Here is a 12,034-nt window from a genome sequence, read left to right as displayed (position 1 = left end):
TAAACCAGGTAATTCCTTAAAGAAGGAAGACAAACTCCAAAAAAAGCAGTTAGATACAGAACTACCTGGACCATTTAAATTTGGTGTAAGTTGCTACGCAAATGTAGCAATGAATATTCTATTTCAATTACCACCAATTGTTGACAACATTTACTTACACAGTTTGCAAAGGTAGCGGGCGCCCCTCTCTCGACAGAACAAGGCCTGATAACCTGTTCAGTGGTTATTAACCACTTGAGAGTTCGCAGCCACTGCTTTTACTCACTGTGCCTTTCACAGATGGGAAATATCAATTTGCATATCAGTCTTTGTCCTGCCCAGGGGCAGTCCAGTATCGAGATGCAATGGCAATTCCAACCTGAACGAGAGTACCACCAGCAACCCCATACACGTGTTTCACCCTTGTTGGAGATCATCAGTGAGGTGAAGCTGATGCCTCTCTAAGCACAGTGAGAGGGAGACCACGTCTGGTTGCCCCCAGGAGACCTAGGGTTACCAATTCCAGGTTCCTTGAAATTTAGTTTGCAAAGGTAGCGGGCGCCCCTCTCTTGACAGAACAAGGCCTGATAACCTGTTTAGTGGTTATTAACCACTTGAGAGTTCGCAGCCACTGCTTTTACTCACTGTCCCTTTCACAGATGGGAAATATCCATTTGCATATCAGTCTTTGTCCTGCCCAGGGGCAGTCCAGCACCGAAATGCAATGGCAATTCCAACCTGAACGAAAGTACTACCAGCAACCCCATACACGTGTTTCACCCTTGTTGGGGATCATCAGTGAGGTGAAGCTGATGCCTCACTGATGATGCCCAACAAGGCTGAAACACGTGTATGGGGTTGCTGATGGTACTCTTGTTCAGAGAGGAATTGCCATAGCATTTCGCTGCTGGACTGCCCTTGTGGGCAGGACAAAGACTGATATGCAAATGGATATTTCCTATCTGTGAAGGTACAGTGAGCAAAAAGCAATGGCTGCGAACTCTCAATGTGGTTAATAACCACTGAACAGGTTATCATGCCTTGTTCCTTCGAGAGAGGGGCGCCTGATACCTTTTTTGTATTTTTGAAAGGAACTTGGGGTTGGTCACCCTAGGTTACCTGGGGGCAACCAGACGTGGACTCCCTGCTCACTGTGCTTAGAGAGGCTCAGCTTCACCTCACTGATGATGCCCAACAAGGCTGAAACACGTGTATGGGGTTGCTGATGGTACTCTTGTTTAGAGAGGAATTGCCATAGCATTTCGGTGCTGGACTGCCCTTGTGGGCAGGACAAAGACTGATATGCAAATGGATATTTCCTATCTGTGAAGGTACAGTGAGCAAAAAGCAATGGCTGCGAACTCTCAATGTGGTTAATAACCACTGAACAGGTTATCATGCCTTGTTCTTTCGAGAGAGGGGCGCCTGCTACCTTTTTTGTATTTACTTACACAGTACAGACCCATTGTGTTTGCAAATGTTAGTACTTCACAGAAATGCAGCAAACAATCCTGACAACACGTATAGTGTTTATGGAATAAGACAACAATTGGACTACTGTGCTGGAATGGTGAAATTCATTATAAACTCACAGGAAGATCCACAAGAATTTCTAATGTACTTACTACAAGTACTGGAAAACAAAAACATACCTATAAATGAAATCTTTCAGATTTCATACATGTGGAAACATACATGCACTCTCTGCAACAATGTGACACAAGAAGAAATCCCCAATGAACGCTTCATATATATATCAATACAAAATTGTGAATCCATTCCATTTCAGAGACTTGTACAAAATGCAAACCATGGTAGATTATGCTCTACCTGCAATTCAAATAATCGCTCCACATTAGTAATACAAACACATAGTAAATACATAATACTAATGCTTCTACGTTACAATGCAGATGGTACCAAAAACAACTGCAAGCTGACTGGATTCACACATGGTCAAATATCACTTGCTAAGAAAAACTTCACAACAATAGGTATAATCTACCACGCAGGAGCCACAACCAATTCAGGGCACTACACTGCATATATAAAAAAGAAATGTGGATGGTTTGAATGTAATGATAGTACCATTACTCTAAAGCAGAGATTACCAGCAAATCTTACAAACACTTATATGATGTTCTTAAAACCAAAATTTGATAACTGAACTGTATTTAAACCCTAAATAAACTTGTGTTAAAAAAATATAAACTGTTAGAATACTCCAAAAGCTATCTAACTGCTCAAAGATTCTACAACAACTAATCAGATAAATGAATACCACTAAATTAGACCAAAAAATACACAGTTAGAATACGCCAATTGGTATCTAACTGTCCCAAAATTTAGCAATATCCAAATAGATAAATCAATACCACTAAAATATATCAAAAAAATAGACAGAATACGCCAATTGGTATCTAACTGCTCCAAAGTTTTATAATATCCAAACAAATGAATAATATGTTACTGCTCCAAAAAATGCAACAAGCCAAAGTATAACGCATTAGCCAGAAACAACAAGTGAACACTGAAAACAAACAAACAAATAAACTGTAGCATAACAGAAAAAGTTTTTTTTTTAATCCAACATGGATTTTTTGTTCTCCCACAGGCCCAATGATTTTAGCAACAAATACAGAAACTGAGCAAATTGCACAGTACTCTGATTTGTAATCTACTAAATATGAGGGTCCAAAAAAAAATGTATGTTGATTATACAATGTAATAAGTCATTACAAAATACTAATACAAACATGCTATTTTCTTTTATCACAGAAATTAACAAGAAATACATGTACTCCGGTTACTAGACCAAACAGTAAGTATACAATAATAAGGAGAACCATAGCAGCATATCACATCCATAGTATCTAATACCTTTGTTTCTTCTACATTTGTTTTTCACCCAAAGTTATAAGCAAATATGAATATGATATGCTGCGGTGGTTGTTGCCAGGGCATAGAGTCTTGGGTGCATGGCCAAATGGCCATGCACCCAAGACTCTATGCCCTGGCAACAACCACCGCAGCATATCACATCCATAGAGTCCATAGAGCCAGAGAACAATACGGACTACGCCTTCAGGACACCCCCTACGAACATTCCAGGACACTGCAAGTGTTCTTAGAAACGTCTCCAGAACACCCCCATTTTGTTTATTTGCGAACATTTCAGGACACCGCGAGTGTTCTTAGAAGCGTCTTCAGAACACCACCATCTTGTTTATTTGCGAACATTTCAGGACACCGCGAGTGTTCTTAGAACACATTCAACTTGACAGAGAACAATACGGACAGCGTCCTCAGGACATCCCCATCTTGTTTATTTGCGAACATTTCAGGACACTGCGAGAGTTCTTAGAACACATTCAACTTGCCAGCCACAACCCCCCATTCATATTTGCGAACATTTCAGGGCACAGCGAGTGTTCGACAACGTCATCAGAACACCCCCATTTTGTGTATTTGCGAACATTTCAGGACACTGCGAGTGTTCTTAGAACACATTCAACTTGACAGAGAACAATACAGACAGCGTCCTCAGGACACCCCCTATGAACATTCCCCGGACACCGCGAGTGTTCTTAGAAACGTCTTCAGAACACCCCCATTTTGTTTATTTGCGAACATTTCAGGACACCGCGAGTGTTCTTAGAACACATTCAACTTGACAACGAACAATACGGACAGCGTCCTCAGGACACCCCCATTTTGTTTATTTGCGAACATTTCAGGACACCGCGAGTGTTCTTAGAACAGTTTCAGCTTGCTTGCGAACAAAACGGACACATATTGAGTCCTCAGAACACCCCCCATTAAATCTCTACACAGTAGCTATATACAAATATACATATACTAATTATACTAATATAATACAAATTCTGTGATGATGCACACTTGAGCACATTGTGCTAAGGACATGAGATTTGTTGCCACAATTGTATTGGTTATCTCACATAGTTTACTGTCAAATGTTATTTATAAAAACCCCTTGAGCATTACCGCCGAAAACTGTATATTCTGATTATTTAAACTGCTAGATCACTGCCCCATGGCTGCTGTGCAGGCCCTCCTTTTTCTCAATGACCTTGGCTTGAGTTGTTACTTCTCTGAGCTTCCATACAGCCCTATATTTTCTGTGTTTTCAGTACTTTTAAATCTCACTAAGGCTTAAGGCCTGAAGCCATTTGTAATGCATGCTGTGGTTTTCATTTTAAAAGGAATTGATCCCTTTGCTATTGTTATTCTGATATGTTTCTCTAATGTCTATTGAGTGTGGGTAATATTTCTTATGTCAGGGAGCTATATTCTAAGTTTTCCTAAATGAATGTGCGACATGTAATATTTTCCTAATATGTACATGTATACCTCTTTCAACTAGTCTCTGCCACCTTCAATTTACCTTGTACGTATTTCTTAATCTACCTATTTGGGATAAGAGCAGCATGGCTGCGCCAATGGACAATGTTTCTAACTTTTACAATGTTTAGACAGGCGGGCAGGGCATGGGCCCTACGTGACATGTTCACCTATCCATCACCAGAAGAAGGGAGTGTCTACTCCTCTTGATGACATTAAGTTAAAGGAAGTAGAAGCAGGAGTAAAAGATGAAACTGTGGAACTCTGCGTGGGCGACAGAAATCAAAGGTCTCAATATGATACTGTACAGAGAGGCTCAGGAGTAAAATCAGATCTCCATATAAGAGTTTTTTTCACCCTATTTCTTGAAGTTGTGAGTTACAATTAATTTATTTTTGGTTGAGTTTAAAAAAAAGTAGTTCCATCTACGAATGGGAGTGTTTTTTTGTTTGGCCATTAAAAATTAATGTAATCTCTAAAACATTGTAGTTCTTCTTTGCACCAAGTAATTTATGCCTTTTGTTCTGCACCGTTACTATTCATATCAGGCGTTAACATTAGAAGAGCACTTTCCAGTGGCATTGCTCTGCTGGTACCACTGATCAAAACAGATCCATAGACCTATGAGGAAGGAAGCAAGGGGACCCTCATATTTTCACCCGTTTTTTTGGGGGGGAGTCTTTGCCTATTTTTATGGAGTGATCTATAGGTCAGTGTAAGGGGTGCATAATGAGATTGGGGAGAGGAAGTTCTGCTGCGATAGAATACATTATGAGGCTGTTGATGTTCAGGAGTAAGAAGTCAAGTCCCAATGTGAGACTTGCCAGTTGGGGTTTGAATTAAGAGATCACGACAGAAGCCAGGAGGTGGTAGCTCAGGCGAAAGAGGTCACAATTCGGAACTCAATAGGTCTACTATGGTGAGACTGGAGAGGTAGGATTTGGAGTTTTAATATGAGACCATTGGCGAAAATAGTAAAGGAAGCAAGCAAGAGAAATTGTTTGAGGTATTGATATAATCATGATTTACCTGTGCATATAATGCTGCAGCTGGTACTGTACATGGAGCTGCATCTTACTAACACGCTAACCTGGTAATCAGTCCCTCCATTTCTGCCAGCCCTTTGTTTTTCCCTATTCCATCCATGGTCTATAGGCTTCCCTCTCCCTCCTTTGCTTCCCCTGCCCATCTCCCCACTCCACTCCCACATACTCCATCCCTGATTGGCCCATGACTCCAGGAAGCAGCTTTACCGTCCAATGCTGCTCAGGAAGCTCATGGCCTTCATGCTCCCCTGACTCCAAGCTAATTTGGTAAGCAGTCCCTCCATTTCTGCCAGCCCGTTGTTGTTCCCGGCGCCATCTGCACACTATCAGCTTCCCTCTTCGTCCTTTGCTTCCTAATTTTTTTGTAAAATTGCGGTGTCATATGTAGCTATTTTCTTTAGTATAGATACTGTGTTATATTAAGCTGCATTTTAATTATAGCCAATGGGTTATTTTTAGATGTGTTTTTTTAGTATAGCCACTGCGTTGTATTTAGCTGCATTTTGAGTATAGCCTCTGTGCCATATTTAGCTGCAATCTTTTTGTATAACCACTGCGTAATATTTAGCTGAATTTTTTAGTATGGCCACTGTGTCATATTTAGCTGTTTTGTGGTTCCAGTATAGCCACTGTGTCATATTTAGCTGCATTTTTTTAGTGTAGCGACTGTGTTATATTTAGCTGCATTTTTGAGCATAGCCAATTCAGCTGTATTTTTGAGCATATCTGCTGTGTTGAATTCAACTGAATGTTTAATATGGCCACTATGTTGTATTCACCTGCATTTTGATTATAGCCACTGTGTCATATTTAGCTGCATTTTTGAGTATACCCACTGTTATAATGAGCTTATTTTTGAGTATAGTCAATGTGTTATATTTAGCTGTATTTTGAGTATACTGACTGAGTTAACTTCAGCTGCGATTTGCATATAGTACTGTGTTCAATTTAACTGCGCTTTGAATTCGCCCCATATAAATCTGCATTGTGATTATAGCCCTGTATTAAATCCAGATGCATTTTTGAGTATAAGTCACTGGCCCTCATCACAAGGTTGACGGAATGGGTTTACCGGCACCGGTAAAGGTGCCGGTGCCGGTAAACCCATTCCGCCCTACCACAAGGTCTCCTCGCGGGACTCGCAATAAAAAAAACAGGCGTCCAAACCAGGTCCCGCGAGGACACCAGGGAGCTCACAATGGGCCCGTTATTAACAGGCCCGTTGTTAGCTCCATCCCCATTCCCATTGAGCCCTATGGGGGCTCAAATGGGAATGGGGATGGACCGGGTCCGGGTTACTCGGACGGGGATTTACCGGGCCGCCAAGGTTGCGATGGCCCGGTAAGTCCTAATTTGAGGAACCCGGGCCCGGAATGCGGTAAGAAGGCAACCATGCCGCTAAAAGCGGCATAGTTACCTCCAACCTCCTGATGAGGGCCACTGTGTTATATTTAGCTGCATTTTGAGTGTAGCCACTGAGTCAAATTCACCTTAATTTTTTAGTATACCCACCATGTGAAATTCAGCTGCATTTTTAGTATAGCCACTGTGCTATATTTAGCTGCATTTTGAGTAAAGCAGTTTAAATAATCAGAATATACAGTTTTCAGCGGTAATGCTCAAGGGGTTTTTATAAATAACATTTGACAGTAAACTATGTGAGATAACCAATACAATTTTGGCAACAAATCTCATGTCCTTAGCACAATGTGCTCAAGTGTGCATCATCACAGAATTTGTATTATATTAGTATAATTAGTATATGTATATTTGTATATAGCTACTGTGTAGAGATTTAGCCACGCTTTGAATTCGCCCTCTTCTAAATTCAGCTGCATTTATGAAATCAAGAAATCATCCAGGAAACACAGGTACGTATCACACTCCATGCTTATGGACGATAGCCTAAGGCAAGGCCACCCACCTGCACGCATCTGCAACCATACACCACTCCCAATGTCACATCACACAACACATCTGCCATTAGTATTCAGCTATCCCCCACAAGAAGAATTCGGTCTAGCTGGACAAATAATGAGCCTCCTGCACTCACATGCTCTCCAGGCAACCTCACAGCACCCATCGACATGCCAGCTCGACATGGGTAGCTAGCAGGGACTTGGCCACCCATAATTACCTTCATATTGGCGCTAAATGCACACACGCATTCTAAACTCCTCTGATGAATTTCCCATACCTTGGTCTTCGGTCCCCCAAGGGCATTCACCTACAGCACCTTGAGGCCATACCAATAGGAAAAGGCACTATACAAATGTCCATTACATTACATTACATTTGTGGTTTATCTTTTGAACCTTTTATGATATGATATGATAACTCATTTATAAAGGCGCCTGTACACAAGTGATTCTAGGTGTGACAAAAAAAGGGAGGGAAGACAGAGGGAGGACAAGACAAATGATCTTACTAGGCCTTGTGTCATTCAGATTGTGCAAGTGCGAGAATGAGAAGTGCAAGTGGAAAGAGAGAGGAGTAAGTGCAAGGAAGAGGCAAGGGTAAAACAGGGCAGCAATTCTCTGAGTAAGTGCAGCCAGGACAGCACAGCTCTGGGTAGTGCAACAAGAACAAGGGACTGCAGGGTTACAGTGACAGCCCCTAAGTGTGTGGTGGGCCCTGAGGCAGTGCAAGGGTGACTGATCAAGAAATGGTGCCCAGTGAGTCTCTGAGGGTAGCCAAGCAACCAGTCAGTACAGCAGACAGGTAGGTCGAAAGAGGAGGGAGAGAGAGAATTCAGAGGTGAAGAGGAAGGCTTTGTGGTGCTTCCAGAACTTCAGGTGGTCGGGCTGAAATTTGAGAGGGTCAGGGTGGCCATTCCAGAGGGAGGCACCTGTAGAGGAGAGAGATCTACCCCCCACTCTCTGCCTGGAGAAGAGTCTAACCCTTAGCTAGTTGGAGATAGCTGAGCGAAGGGCTCGAGAAGGAAGGTCATTTGGAAGAGAGTGTTGGATACAGCGTGGGCCCCCAGCCCAAGAAAACCTTGTGGACAATGCAAAGGGTCTTGAACTTGATCCGTGCAGCCACCAGGAGCCAGTGGAGAGATTTCAGGGCTGGAGAGATACGGTCGCTGGGGTTGAGGCCAAGGATAAGTCTTGCAGTCTTGCAAAACGTTGGTAAGGTGGTGAGGGAATTAATCAGCGATGCCCACTTTTTCACCACCTTTTTTATAGCCCTTTGTAGAAGCATATTTCACTGTAATACAACAAAGTGCCTGCACTTCCCATCTGTGCAGGGAAAACATTGGGTCCAGTTTGACCTTTTTTAACTCCACCTCTTAAGTGGAGGTGAAAATAGGCAGATTTTCAGCAGAAAGTCTGTTAAAAATACTGCCGTTGGTAGTCCCATGGAATACTGCTGGTGGTAATTTATGAAACCATGAATTGGGCTAACAGTAATATCAGTTGTATTAGCAGAATACTGCTAATTTTGCTATAACCATCCAACTCTGAATGACCCCCCCTAAGTTTTTCATTTTCTGTCTTGTCTAGAGCATTCTTATCTGACAAACAAAAGGAACACATACAATTGAACAACATTTTCACATATATATATATATATATATATATATACATATATATATATATATACATGGTCACAAGAACACAGATGCAATCTTCCGCATATACCTTACCCTATTGCGAAAACACACAACAACACCACAACAGTCACACAAATCTAACATAAACACACACACACCCTCCACCTTCCCTACTCCTTCTCCACCACCAGATCCCAGATGGGCTCTCCTTGTAGTTCCCTCTGGTTCCATGAACTGGAATATGTATCCGACTTTCAGGAAAGTGCATCTTGAGAGTATAATAAAAGTCAAGTCCCCTCTGTGTCTCTTGCTCTGCATTGTCCAAGGGCAGAGCCGATAGCCAAATTTACCAGCAAGACCCAGACCAAAGCTTCTCGTTATATATGGCAGAGGCCGATTAGCAAATCAAGGTGATCTATTGTCTAGATGGGAACCAGGGCAATGGAAGGGGTGTGACAAGGAATTGGTGACTGAGCAATGTGGATATGGAAAGAGGGTGCGAGGGAAGGCAATTGAGATAAGGGAGGAAAGGAATAAGGAAAGTCTGAAAGTTAATTGTATGGAAGGCGCTGTAGGGGCATCAAGAATTTGTTACAAAGGAAGGACAATGGAGGGTGATGGGCAAGAAAAATAATGTAAACAAGACAGAGGCATGAATCTGGAAAGTTAGGTGAGCAGATTGAATGTTTGTTCGTGAGATCTGTGTCTAATCTTTATGCCACTCTACCCTATTTTTTGGGGCAGGCACAACCCCTTTCTTTTTTCTGTTTTATGGACAAATGTTTCAATTAAAATGTCTCCTATATTTTGTCAGGCTGCTTTGTAATGTGACTTTCTGCTTTAAAAAGCAGATTTATTGAACAGCGTGCTAGCTTGACACTTGATAAACAACTTTGAAGAAAGCTTTTTGTTGCTTCAATAACTGAAGATGGAACCAGAGAAGATGGAGTCTCCTCTGCCCTCTAAGTTTAAAACTGCGGAATCAGGAAGCTATGGCCTAAATCCCTGCCTACCACAATTGACATATAATGTTGCCCTGAGCAAATCACTTTTCAACACTGTGTCTTGTTTTCCTTAAACGTCTATAGGGAAAGTCTCACTCATATAGGTTTATAATCTATAGTGTTAATCCATATATACATATTAACTATTTATATAATGCATACTGGTGTGGTGGTAGTATGCAGAGTGAGATTCTTGTGTTGTGGGGGAATGGTAAACAGGGTGTCAGGTATGATTTTTGTATTGTGCAGTGGAGAGGCAGGGAGCCAGGTATGGATCTTTTGCCATGCCAGCGTGTGTTTGACTCTTACATTGAAGGCAGACTCCCTGACTTGCATCCACCAATAGAGATGTAGACTGCTGTCCACTTGCAAACTGGAACACGAGAAACCTGGGAACAAATCCCAGGTGTCCCATTTCACCAAATTATATTATAGTTGTGAAATCATTTTACTAGGTTCGGCATGTGTGAGAGCTTCCCTGGGGCCTGGGTTTATATGAAAACACAAACATAACTGAAAGATATGGTGCTTAAAAGGAAAGTAATGTAATTCAATATGTTGGGGGATGGGGTTGGTATTCAATCTTTCGCACTGTGCGTGTGGGCTCACCTCGGGTTTTCAAAATTTTAAAAGAAATTGACTGACGGTAGATGAACCTCTGGAAAATGTGTGAGGAAAATGTGCTCACTGCACGACATAAACATGGACCAGTGTAATCTGGGTGGACACAGCCTACAGGCACCATCCCCCTGTCATATGTAGTTGAGATATGACAGCCAAGAGTACATCAAGGCACATCATAAGAGGGAGGGCAAAACCTTCCTCCTGCCATGGCCAGCCTAATTAACTAGCGAAGGCTCCATGGAACTGCAATGTCCGTTGTTAGCTTTGAATGGTGGCAGCTTCACAGACTAATCAGAGTTAATTCAAACAGGCCCAGGGGGCCTGGTCGCAGGACTAACAAAGGAGACGGGAAAACCCCAACAACATTTGATATGCATCTGTGTCAACCTGAAGCCAGCTCCCGCCTCTTAGTAACAAGGGAAGTGGACTATCATGTCTGGGACAGCTGTTTACTGTAGTCATCCCTCCAGGAGGACCCCATTCAGAAGGAATGAGAATGTGGTTTGCAGAAGTCAGAAGGTCTGGTCTCACTGCAGCTTCAAGGAAGACCAGCCACTTTAATCAGGAACCACAGAGAGCTCAATTAACAAGAGAGACCCTTTGGTCCACAACTGACAGGAAGATGGGTGGGACTTAGAATACCATGTTTCACCCCTTTATATTTTTTGTTGCAAAGCACTCTGGTTATGACCTCATGCATACAGTTAATTATTGATGGGGACCAAGGATTTGTTAGTTAAGGTAGGCTTAGCCTACACCAATCACTCTGACCCATTTGGCTTTAAAAGACGGGTTGAGCCCTTCTTTTGGGCAGATCACCTGAAGACTTTGCAAAGGAGTAGCAATAGGAACTCAGCATTGGACCCTAGCTGAAGGTACAATCTGCCTTACATCTTCCACCAGTGAAGGAAGGCCAGGACCTTCAAGAGGGAAGCAAGTACCTGCCAGACTCTTGTCAGTGAAGTAACTAGGGAGCAGTGAGTTTGCATCAATCAACGTGCCCCTGCACTGAAAGCAGGACGCAGAGCACACTTTCCAAGAAAACACGGTGAGCTGTGGATCAAAGGGAATGGTTGGACCCCAGGGAAGAATGGGTTCAAGCACACAGAGACAATAGGGAGTTAAACTCTACCAATTCTGTGTTTCAGGCCAAGTCTCCAGTAGAGTAGACTCCAGGGAAGGGTTCGAGGTCGTGAGAGGTCAGAACAGGCTGAGTGACGTCCCTCTGGATACCAGGTGAGCATTACAAGCACCTTTTATTATTGGGTAATAATAGAATTTTTGCTGTGTTGCAACTAAATAAAGGATCCACAAACTTATGGAGATAAGTCTGATATGCCTTCAACATTAACAAAATTGGACAAGGAGGTTTATAATGTGCTTGTGTTTCCAATCAGTTTGGATCCCTTCTGGTGTACTAGAGGTGTGGAGCCGATTGATGGTTTAGAAACCGATATTCATCC

The sequence above is a fragment of the Ambystoma mexicanum genome, chromosome 6p, assembly GCF_040938575.1.
Source record: "Ambystoma mexicanum isolate Mex_15411 chromosome 6p, UKY_AmexF1_1, whole genome shotgun sequence".
NCBI classification, from domain to species: domain Eukaryota; kingdom Metazoa; phylum Chordata; class Amphibia; order Caudata; family Ambystomatidae; genus Ambystoma; species Ambystoma mexicanum.
This window is presented reverse-complemented; position numbering follows the sequence as displayed.